We start from the raw sequence: 11155 nt of genomic DNA, 5'->3' as shown, positions 1-11155 counted from the left end.
TTGGTGTGTTTTTTTTTTTTTTTTTTTTTTTTTTTGCGGTACGCGGGCCTCTCACCGTTGTGGCCTCTCCCATTGCAGAGCACAGGCTCCGGACGCGCAGGCCCAGCGTCCATGGCTCACAGACCCAGCCGCTCCGTGGCACGTGGGATCCTCCCGGACCGGGGCATGAACCCGTGTCCCCTGCATCGGCAGGCGGACTCTCAACCACTGTGCCACCAGGGAAGCCCTTATGATTAGTTCTTAATAAAAGTTTCAAACTCCGTCCCAGTCTGGGTGTTTTTATCTTCTGTAGACTTGCTTCACGTGCCCTGGACTTGGCCCCATATGGGGGGTGGGAGGGACACTAAAAAGAGCTTTGGGCTGAAGGTGAGCTTGTCTCGCCCCACTGAAGCTGGTGCTGCCAGCAGCAGGAGCTGTCGGAGCCTCAGTTTCTCTGTCAACAAAATGATACAAGGCTATGATCGGGCAGACTTCTCTCTGAGCAATATCTGCTGTTAAACAAAACGCAGACAAGTCCAAACCAACAGGGAATGAACATTCAAACTAAAAATGTGCAAGGGAGAAGCCACTGCTTTGGGCAGAGGGATCAAGTTTTGAGCCCCCATTTGTGAGTTTGGGTACCAGGAACTGGTTCTAAAAGTTACACCTCTTGCCAAGACTCATGCTTTGAATCACATATTCATTCAACATTCGTTGAGCTGCCAGAACTTCATTCACTCATTGTTAAAGCATCCAGAATTTATTGAGCGTCTGCTACATGCCCTGCTAGACACCTGAGATTAGCAGTGAATAGAGAGGTACAATCCCTGCCTGTGCAGAGGTAGAATTTAGCTTGGGAGACAGTCATTAAACAGCCCAGTGCACAGAGAGAGCCAAGAAGCAGAAGTACAGGGTGGAGGGTCACAGGGGCCTGTAGCTGTCGGGGCAAGTAGTCAGGAAGGGCTTCCCTGAGGAAGTGACCTTCAAACTGCAGCCTGCAGGAGTTAGAGGCTGAAGAGGGAAGAGTATTTCAGGCACAGGGAAGAGGCTCTGAGAAGCAATCATCCTGATCTTCCCCATGGCTGTTCCAGAATCCAGATGGCCCTGGTGCCTGGAGCGACACCGAGGAGGGAGTGAGCCTGGGGCAGTGGGTCAGCTGCCCAGCGGGGTGAGGTTGTGTTTGGTAGCATCTGCACGCAGAAGCGCAGCTGTCCTTTCTCCTCCGTCAGGGAAACCACGAGTCCTCAAGTGGCCGGCCAGCTGTCTCCGAGAGGAACTTGCCTGGCATCTGTGGGGAACGACAAGACACTTTGCAAAATCAAGGGCGGGGTTTTCTCTAAGGGGAATATGGCTCCCAGAGAGCAGGGACTGGGTCTGGATTTGCTCTCGGTTGATCAATGGTTGTTTGTAGATTGGTATTTTTATTGCAAACTCTATTTTCATATGTTAACCAGAGCTGTGCAGAGGAAGGGGGAATTAATATTCTCATGTGCAAATTGAGTGCTTAGGAATTCATTCCCTGTCCTGAAAAGGCTTAGTAAATGTTTGCGGCTGGTATATTAAGAAGCACCTGAGAAGAGGTACCGGTCAGGAGTCATGGCTGCAAGCAGCCGAGGGAGATTATAGCTCACTGGGGCAGAGGAGGCATGCATTGGAAGAACTTTTTTTGTTGTTCACAGTATCCCTGGGGAAGCTGGAAAAGCAAGCTGTGCAGAACCAGTAGAGGTTGGACAACAGACCGCACAGTTAGGGTCTCCCAACGGGAGCTAATTGTAGCTTTTGCTGCCACTGGAGCTGCTGTAACATTTCACTGGCATCTGAACCTTAGCGTTACTTCTTTATGACGCAAAGCTGCCCAGGCCTGGGTCACTCTCCTGCATTCCAGGTGCAGACGAATGACCAGGGGGAGTGTTTGGTTCGTTCTGCCCTGGTGGTGGAAGAGGGTTCCTGACGCTAAGCTGAGAAGTCACAAAATCCTCCAAAGTCACCAGAGATAGGGGGTCCAGTAGTGTCCCAGAATCCTGCAGGTCTAAGGAGAGTCACAGGACCACAGCTATGGGAGGGAAAAGTGTTCTGGGGAACTTGCAGAGGGGCAGCCTGGCCTTAGTCAAGTTATTGAACCCCTGAACCTCAACATTCTCATGTGTAAGTGGGTTGGGGTGGATTTAAGAGATAACCTATGTGTCTAGTGCCTGACATGGTGCTAGTAAATGGCAGCTACTCTTATCATTATTATTGGTAGAAGTAATAGTAACGTCACTCCGCTGTCATCAGAACAGTTATGTTCTCGAAGGAAGAAACCCAACGTACGAAAATCTAGAGGAATTCAGAAGTGACCGCACACATTTACACAGATTCTCTGCAGGGTGTTCCTTTAAATTTTTACCTCCCCAGTATACTTAGGATAGGATTTAACTTATCAGAAATAAACCAGAGGAATGAATGAATCACCATCTTACAGACCCTTGTTAAATACTGTTGAAGAGAGCAGTTCTTTTGCAGGAATTGATAGATCTGTTTAGACATCCCAGACTCGCTTCCTCACTGTGGAAGCCTTAAAAAAGGAAGAGGGAAGTTCATGGCCACAGGACCGTAGCCACCGCCCTCACACACAGCCCCAGGAGCGTTGGGCTGCACCACCATACACTCTCCCCAGAAAAACAGACTCCCACAAACACAGAAGGCCTGGATTAGAGCTGGAGGCCATGGTATGCTGGTAAATGTTTCATGACCAGTTGAAAAATGAAAGCCCAGGGACTTCCCTGGTGGTGGAGTGGTTAGGACTCTACACTTCCACTGCAGGGGGCACAGGTTTGATCCCTGATCAGGGAACTAAGATCCCTGCAAGCCACACGGCCAGGCCAAAAAAAAAAAAGAAAGCCCTGATACATGGTATTTGCCAATTCCCATAGTATAGATATTTCCACTGTGACCAGTTTCAAGCTACTACTGGAGGAGCTGGGAGCATGCTGCTGTATTTTCCACTGTGTCTAGATACAGCAGACATAAATAACCTCAAGGGTATATAGCATGTAGTAAAACAATTAGGAAGTGATGAGGTTGTCGTTTTTTTTTTTTTTTTTTACATCTTTATTGGAGTATAATTGCTTTACAATGGTGTGTTAGTTTCTGCTTTACAACAAAGTGAATCAGTTATACATATACATATGTTCCCATATCTCTTGCCTCTTGCGTCTCCCTCCCTCCCACCCTCCCTATCCCACCCCTCTAGGTGGTCACAAAGCACGGAGCTGACCTCCCTGTGCTATGCGGCTGCTTCCCACTAGCTATCTATTTTACGTTTGGTAGTGTATATATGTCCATAACACTCTCTCGCTTTGTCACAGCTTACCCTTCCCCCTCCCCATATCCTCAAGTCCAAGTATTCCTGTCTTACCCCTAGGTTCTTCATGACATTTTTTTTTTTCTTAGATTCCATATATATGTGTTAGCATACGGTATTTGTCTTTGTCTTTCTCTTTCTGATTTAGGAAGTGATGAGTTTTGATGATTACCTTTTTTTTTTTTTTTTCACTCTTGGAGCTCTTAATGGGGATAAACATACCCTAGGAAACAAATTGGTTCAGTTTGCTTATGAAATTTTCTTTGATAGTGAGACACGAACATGTTGCTACAGCACTGTTCTCCCTGAAATGGAATTTATTAAAGGAAATCCCATGATGAAACTCATAGAAGGGGCTATCCACTATAAGTCTGTGAACTACCAAAAAGCAACATTTGCTATAAAATGATTTCTTCTAAAAAATGGCAATTATGTGGACCTCAGATTCTTTTTGCTGTACGCGGGCCTCTCACTGTTGTGGCCTCTCCCGTTGTGGAGCACAGGCTCTGGACGCACAGGCTCAGGGGCCATGGCTCACGGGCCCAGCCGCTCCGCGGCATGTGGGATCCTCCCGGAACGGGGCACGAACCCGTGTCCCCTGCATCGGCAGGCGGACTCTCAACCACTGCGCCACCAGGGAAGCCCAGAATTTAATTTTTAATAATGGCTGTGTTTAACAACTTGCTCGCCAAGTTCCTGAAAATTTAACAACTGGCTCTTGCAAGCCAGAATGAGCCAGCTCCAGGATGCTACTGGCTTGGGAGGTCCTTGGGGACTCCAGAGGACCCAGTGAAAATAGGCCATCCCCCCAAACAGCAGCTTCCCCTACCCTCAGGCAGTCTCTAACATGCCAGCCTTTTTATTGGCTTTATTACCCTTTTCCCCACCTGAAATTATGTCTTTAATGACTTGTTAATTATAATTATTGATTTTGTATGTTTGTTTACCAACTAGAATGTGAGCTCTGTGAGAACAGCGTGCGTGTAGTTGACCCTCAATAACCATGGATCAACTGCATGAGCAGAGACAGGGCTAGGACCCTTCGAGGGTTCAAATCTTGCCTCTGATATATATATATATATATATATATATATATATATGTGCTCTTTTTTCCTTATAAGTTGTCAAAAGATATTGCATATAGTTCCCTGTGCTATTCAGCAGGTCCTTGTCAGTTATCTGTTTTACATACAGCAGTGTGTATATGTTAATCCCAAAAGGGTGCATGTTTCCTTAAGCCTCTTCATCTGTAAAAGAAAAGAGTTTGAGCAGAGACCCCTAGGGTTCCCTTCAGGTATAAAAAGACTCTGTACCTGATAAAGGCGTCCCTTCCCCACAGTGCAGCCAAACAGGGATTTTCAACTGAGCATCCTCAAGGGTAAAAGCCAATGCACTGCTTGTTAGGACCGTCGGTTTTATTCTTTTCCTCCGAGGACAGCTTTCAACACTGACTGCAGCATGGCTTCCCTTGAGCTGCCATGACTGGCCCCATCCAGCCCAGCCTTCTGGGCTGAGCAGAGAGAGAGCCAGGCCCTGCCTGTTCAGGGGCAGCAGATATTTTGAGGCCTGTGGCATTTGCAGCTGGGTGAAATGCTCTAGGGTGAAGGAGGGAAGTCTGCCTGGGTGAGTCGTTCCAGCAGGATGGGCGCCCACAGCTCCACCTGGAACACAGAGCCCACTGGAGCCAAGTGGGGGCAGCCCTAGGAGGGAGGCAGAACAGGGACCCTACGTGTCTCCTGCATCATGCTTTACATCGTAGGACAGTGAGGTAAAAGACCGGTCCTTTCTTTCTTCCTTTATTTCTGGTCTCCCGTGGACCAGTCCTTTGGTGAAATACCGTAAACGTGAATTACTCTCGATTTCTGTCCCTCCTTGTGGAGGAACAAACAGCATCTGTCTGTAGCCCCACTTTGAGACTCACAGCAGCTGGTGGAAACAGGTGTTGGAGTGTCCTCCCTTTGCAGGTGAGAACACTGAGCCAGGCGGGGTTCAGGACCCTCCCTGGGTCCCTGAGGAGTGGAGGGAGATGGTGAGGCCCACACCTCCATGTCCCCAGGGGAGAGGCCACCAGCGCTGTCCGAGGGAGTCATCCTCATCCCTTCTCGAGGCTGAGATGACTGAATCCAGCCTCCTCTTCCTGGGAGTTTCCGGGCAGAAGTAGGAACAGATAAACCCAATCCGCATCTTCTGCATCTCATTGCCCTCCTCCACAAGGTCATCCTCCTCCAGGGCAAGGTGGAGATGGGCCGCGACCCTCCCTCTACTACTGACTCTGAGTGCAGCTGGAGGCCTTCTCTGGTGCCCAGCAGCCCCAGGGAGCAGCCTATGCCCCCAATCCATCTGCTTTGGGGCAGCATCGTAGGTTTTTCTGCCTTTTCCCGCATAGTTCCCTTTTCCTACAGTGCTTGGCCCACACTGAGATTCAGATTTGCTTTCCCTGAGGGATGGGGCTTGGATGTGGACTGCCACTGCCGGGCAAGTAGGGCTGTCTGGGTTCTGCCTGCCCCTTCTACAGTCAGCAAACTGGGAAGGGGAGCGATTCAGAAACCAGAGATATCATCAAACAGGAACAACTCACGCTTACTGGGCACTTACTCCAGATGCTGTTCTAGTAGCTTTACAGGGGCCCTGCCTTTTCATCACCCAGAAACCTGTTTTTTATAAATGAGGCAAGGAAGCACAGAAAGGTTTAGCAATTTCCCAGGGCCACATGGTAGGGGAGAGATCTGGGACTCAGATACGGGTGAGATGATGGGACCCTTCACCAGGGCCGCGTACTGCCTTCATAAAGAAGATGTCAGAGCAAGCAGGGAGCTGGCGTAGCAGGCCCAGAGAGGGGTGGGGACTTCCCTAAGGTCACACAGGGCCTGCGCTGGAGCCCAGGAGTCCTACACGCCACCTTCGGCTCTGTCCTGAGGTTTTCCCACCTTGGGTCAAGCATCAGAGTAACAATTACAAGGTAACATCGCCAAGACGGCTCATCTGCTGGTTCTGTGCTGCGGGGGCCCCCTGTGGTTACGTGGGGGCTGGAGGGGCATGGGAGGCTCAGCCAGACCCCAACAGCGCCCTCTGCCTACACTGCTTGAGAAAGGTCTTGGCCATGGAGTCCCGGCGTTAGTTGGAAAAGTTCAGACTCTGCTCCCCCGCCAGCCCCCCATGCTGTAGAGAAACAAGCGGCCCATCCGCTCCTGGATGTCACATTTCCTGTTTGTGAGCCTGGATTGAGGTAGAGTCCATGGTGAAGGGCAAGGGGAGGGAGGGGCCTTCCTTTCGGGAATTAGAATAGTTGGAGGTGGAAAAAGCTGGAAGATTTTGCCTAAATGCTTCATTTTGTAGATAGGGACACTGAAGCCCCCCAGATGTAAGAACCTGGCCTAGGTCATAGAGGATGCTGGAATCACCCTGGCTTTTGGTTTTTGGTTTGGTTTGGCTTAGGTTTTTTGGGTTTGTTTTGTTTTTTCTTTTTGAGACAACGCAGTCATAGAATGTGTGAGCTGAGCTGGCAGAGATCTATTTAGTCGGTGCCCCAGTTCACCTGTCCAGGTTGCTTAGGTGAGAACCTGAGACTGGGGTGGAGGTGGGCGGGGATGGAAGAGTACTTTCTATTTTTTTTTTTTTAACTGTGTAATGCTTTATTGTACAAATGTTTTCATAATATATTTAATAATTACTTTATTGTTGAAAATTTGGGCCACCTAAGAAACTTGGGTTGGCCAAAAGGTTCATTTGGGTTTTTCCATATAACATCTTACAGAAAAACACGAATGAACTTTTTGGGCAATCAAATATAATTTTTTAAATTAATTTTTATTGGATTATAGTTGATTTACAATGTTGTGTTTCTGCTGTGCAGCAAAGTGACTCAGTTATACATATATAATACATATATCCCCTCTTTTTAGAGCACTTTCTTAAGATCCTAGAGCTGGCTGCTGGCAGAGCCCTGAGGAGAACTCGTTTCTTGAATCAACGTACAAAAAATACCATTGAACGCCACCTCTCAGCCTGATGCTGGTTAGCAAGGAACTTTCCATCTGGTGGGGAGGTGGATAGTAATCAAATAATCATGCATATATGTCCAAAGACTGATCACTGCCCTCAAGGAAAAGAACAGGAAGCTACAAGGAGAATAAGACTCTTCCCTTAGGAAGTGACATTGGAGCTGAGACCTAAAGGACACGGAGGGAGGGGGTGGACGGGTGTGAGGCGAGTGGGAAAAGGTGTCCCAGGCAGAGGGAAGAGCATGTGCAAAGGTCCCGAGGCAGGAAGTGCCTCTCTTTATAAATGAAAAAACCAAAGCCCAGAGATTGGAGACCCATCTAGCTTAGTGCCCCAGAGAATCTTTCTCTTCCCCCACCCCCAAGTTCTTTAAAACTTTTTTAAAGGAAAGAGACAGAAGATAAACAACTAACTAAACAAGTGAGTCAGTGGCAGAGCTGAAAGTACTGGGACCCACCCCCCTCTGCCTTCACGCGAAGGGAATTTTAGAAAACCCTCAGACTGGCTGTTTACGAACTGTGGGACCTTGACTAAGACATTAGCCTCTTTGAGCCCCTGTTTCTCCATGTGTAATATGGAGCCCACCTACCTGCTCTGTGGATCCCACACAGACTTCTTGTGAAAGGGCTCCGTGCTGGCCAGTCAGTGTGGGAGGGAGACCCAGGACAGCGGGACTGCTGGTTCCCCTCCCGTCTCTCCTCCAGGGCTGGCCCTGGGCCCCAGGTCTGAAAGAGCTTCTCTCCACCCCATCATTTGACTGTAATCCTATAATCCACTAGTCAGCATTAATCACATATGGTACCAATGCCCCACCAAGACACATATGTGTCTTGGACGGTGAACTTATAGGAAATAAAGGAGGAAGCTTGGGAGCACCTGTTATGCATCCAGCCTCTCAGTAGACATTCCACACAAGCAGCACTGTTTAACCCTCCCAGCAACCCTGCAAGGTGGGTGCCCTTCTGCCCATTGGCTAGGGAAGGACACTGAATCTCTAAAGGACACTGCTTAAGGTCACATAGCCAGGGAATGGCCACTCCAGGGGTAGCCCCAGCCTGCTCACCTTGGAGGCTACCTTCTGGTCTGTCTGCCCTTGAGCCAGCCCGGAGCAGAGGGTCCAGGCACCAGGAAGGTGGACCCACGCGACCTAGGGCAGAGGGCACCCTGGCCGGCAGACACATTGGCTGCCCTTCAAACCAATAGTCTTTATATCTTTGTTCGACATTTATCTGGGGTGAGAGGTGCTGGAGGAAGTGGATTTGCAGTGAATGCAGATGGTGAGCCTCTCCTGGATTCTGAATTCATTCTACACGAGAACGTTTTCCAGAAGCAGAAAGGATAGAAATTCACTGACAAAGTCACTTTCCCAGCTGCAGTGAGTTAATGTCCTAAAAAAACACCAGCTGTTCCCCATTTTTCTTTCTCTCTTCAGTTTGCATTTGAGCTTTTCCAAGCCAGACAGCTTCTTGGGAGGCTCGTTAGAGGATTTGTTTTGGTTCCTTTTTTATTTGAAATTTATTTAAATATAGACAAGAACAACTAGCCTTAGAAAGGGGGACTGCTCTGCCTGTAGTTTATTTTGACTGAGCAGCTTGGTGTATTCTTTAGATGGCATCCTTGAACTTGGCTGCTTTTATTAAGTACAGAAAGTATTGCTTACATTTACATAAAAGACAACAATGCATCTTGGGAAAGTACCATAGAACCACTAGTTTTATTTAATTAAATCGCTCTTCATCTGGCTTTGCTTCTTTTGTTTTTGGTTTTTTATGGGGGCCACACCGCTCGGCATGCAGGATCTTAGTTCCCCTGGCAGGGTTCCGCCAGGGATCGAACCCGTCCCCCCTGCAGTGGAAGCGTGGAGTCGTAACCACTGGACTGCCAGGGAAGCTCCCGCTTTTTGTCTGGTTTTAAAAATAACGTATTCTCATTGTAGAACATTTGAAAAATGCAGAGAAGTGGAAAGAATAAAGTGAACACTTTGCCACAATCTCATTGCGCAGAATTCACCGCTTTTACCACATGAAGCTAGGTTTTGTTTTTGTGGTAAAATAGAACATAAACCATTTTAACACTTTTTGAGTGTACAGTTCAGTAGCACTAAGTACATTTACAAGTTGGACAACCATCACCAGTGTCCATCTCCAGAACTTTTCTATCATCTCAAACTAATTAAGCAAATAATTTCCCGATTCCCACTCCTTGCAGCCCCTGTTAACTGCTATTCTACTTTCTGTCTCTATGAATTCAACTACTCTAGGTACCTCATCTAAGTAAAATCATACAATATTTGTCCTTTTGTGTCTGGCTTATTTCACTTAGCATAATGTTTTCAAGTTTTGTCCATGTTGAAGCATGTGTCAGAATTTCATCTCTTTTTAAGGCCAAATAACATTCCACTGTGTGTCTAGACCACATTTGTTTATCCATTCACTCATGGATGGATATTTGAGTCGTTTCCATCCTTTTGGCTATTGTGAATAATGCTGCTTGAACATCGGTGTACAGGTATCACTTTGAGTCCCTGCTTTCAGTTCTTTTGGGTATATAACCAGAAGTAGGACTGCTGAGTCATATGGTAACTCTGTGTTTAATTTTTTGAGGAACTGCCCTACATGTCCAGTAATTCTGATGTATAAGATCCGTAGTGTAAATCATAGTCTCTGTGCAATTTTGTATCTGATTTTCTCACTTTATTTTCCATTGTATCAACTATTCCTCAACAACGTTTTTTAAAGGTTGCATAATATTCCACTGTGTTGTTATACCACATTTCCTTTTTCTCCACTCATTGATTTCTTGGCCACAGCAAAAGATTTTAAAATACAATGATAAAATAAATAACTTGCTTCTGATAAACAGCCTTATGTTCTGTTCGTACTTGTTCAAGAAATACTCACCAAAGATAAGTTGCTGCCCTCAAGAAATTTTTAAATTTCTCCTTGGGGATTCTTGGGGATCATCCAATTCAGTGGTTTTAAAAGTTCTTTGAAGCCAAGGAACCTTTACTACAAACAAAACAGCAAAGAGATAAAAGGAGAGATGATCTAGAGAAGGGTGGATGGGGCTCAGAGTCCTGTTCTCTCAGCCTCTCCAGCTCCTCTCTGTGTCTCTGAGGGACTTGGGGAGATTCTGGGGTTTTTTTGGAACACAGTTTGAAAACCACCAGGCTGATCCAGCACCTTTATTTTAACAAAGGGTAGGCATCTTGAGAGAGGAAGGGACTTGGCTGAGGTCAAGTTCATTTTTTCATTCATTCATATTTTTTCTCAACCCTTAACACCTGCTGCATGCATGTCAGTATCACTTAGGGAGCTTGTTAAAAATACAGGTTCTGGGGGCTTCCCTGGTGGCGCAGTGGTTGAGAGTCCGCCTGCCGATTCAGGGGACGCGGGTTCGTGCCCCGATCCGGGAAGATCCCACATGCCGCGGAGTGGTTGGGCCCGTGAGCCATGGCCGCTGGGCCTGCGCGTCCAGAGCCTGTGCTCCGCAACGGGAGAGGCCACAGCAGTGAGAGGCCCGCGTACCGCAAAAAAACAAAACAAAACAAAACAACAACAACAAAAAAACAGGTTCCCAGGATGCTTCCTTCCAGACTCCAAAGCAGTAGATGTATGGAGAGACCAGGACTGGAAACCCAGCTCCACAGTCCACACTGGGCTCCACTGGGGGTCTTCCCCTTCCAGCCCTTGCATTTGCAGATGCTGGCTCTTCCACCCAAGTGCCCTTCCCCACCCACCAGACTCCTACTCACCCTCTGTTTTTGTTTTTGTTTTTTTTTTTTGCGGTACGCGGGCCTCTCACTGTTGTGGCCTCTCCCGTTGCAGAGCACAG

At 47.6% G+C, this 11155-nt stretch overlaps 1 protein-coding gene across 1 annotated transcript in view; it reads left to right on the top strand.

The window, feature by feature from the left end:
• GGTA1 (glycoprotein alpha-galactosyltransferase 1 (inactive)) overlaps positions 1–11155 on the top strand; it is a 65745-nt gene that overhangs the window by 8699 nt on the left and 45891 nt on the right. Inside the window, exon 2 of the mRNA XM_007468352.1 lies at positions 1209–1303. The gene's annotated coding sequence lies outside the window, so the exon portion shown is untranslated. The remainder of the gene's footprint in view (positions 1–1208; positions 1304–11155) is intronic.

The sequence above is a fragment of the Lipotes vexillifer genome, unplaced genomic scaffold (genome assembly GCF_000442215.2).
Source record: "Lipotes vexillifer unplaced genomic scaffold, Lipotes_vexillifer_v1.1 scaffold1285, whole genome shotgun sequence".
NCBI classification, from domain to species: domain Eukaryota; kingdom Metazoa; phylum Chordata; class Mammalia; order Artiodactyla; family Lipotidae; genus Lipotes; species Lipotes vexillifer.
Note: the sequence above shows the minus strand (reverse complement) of the source record. Positions and strands in the feature narration are given on the sequence as shown.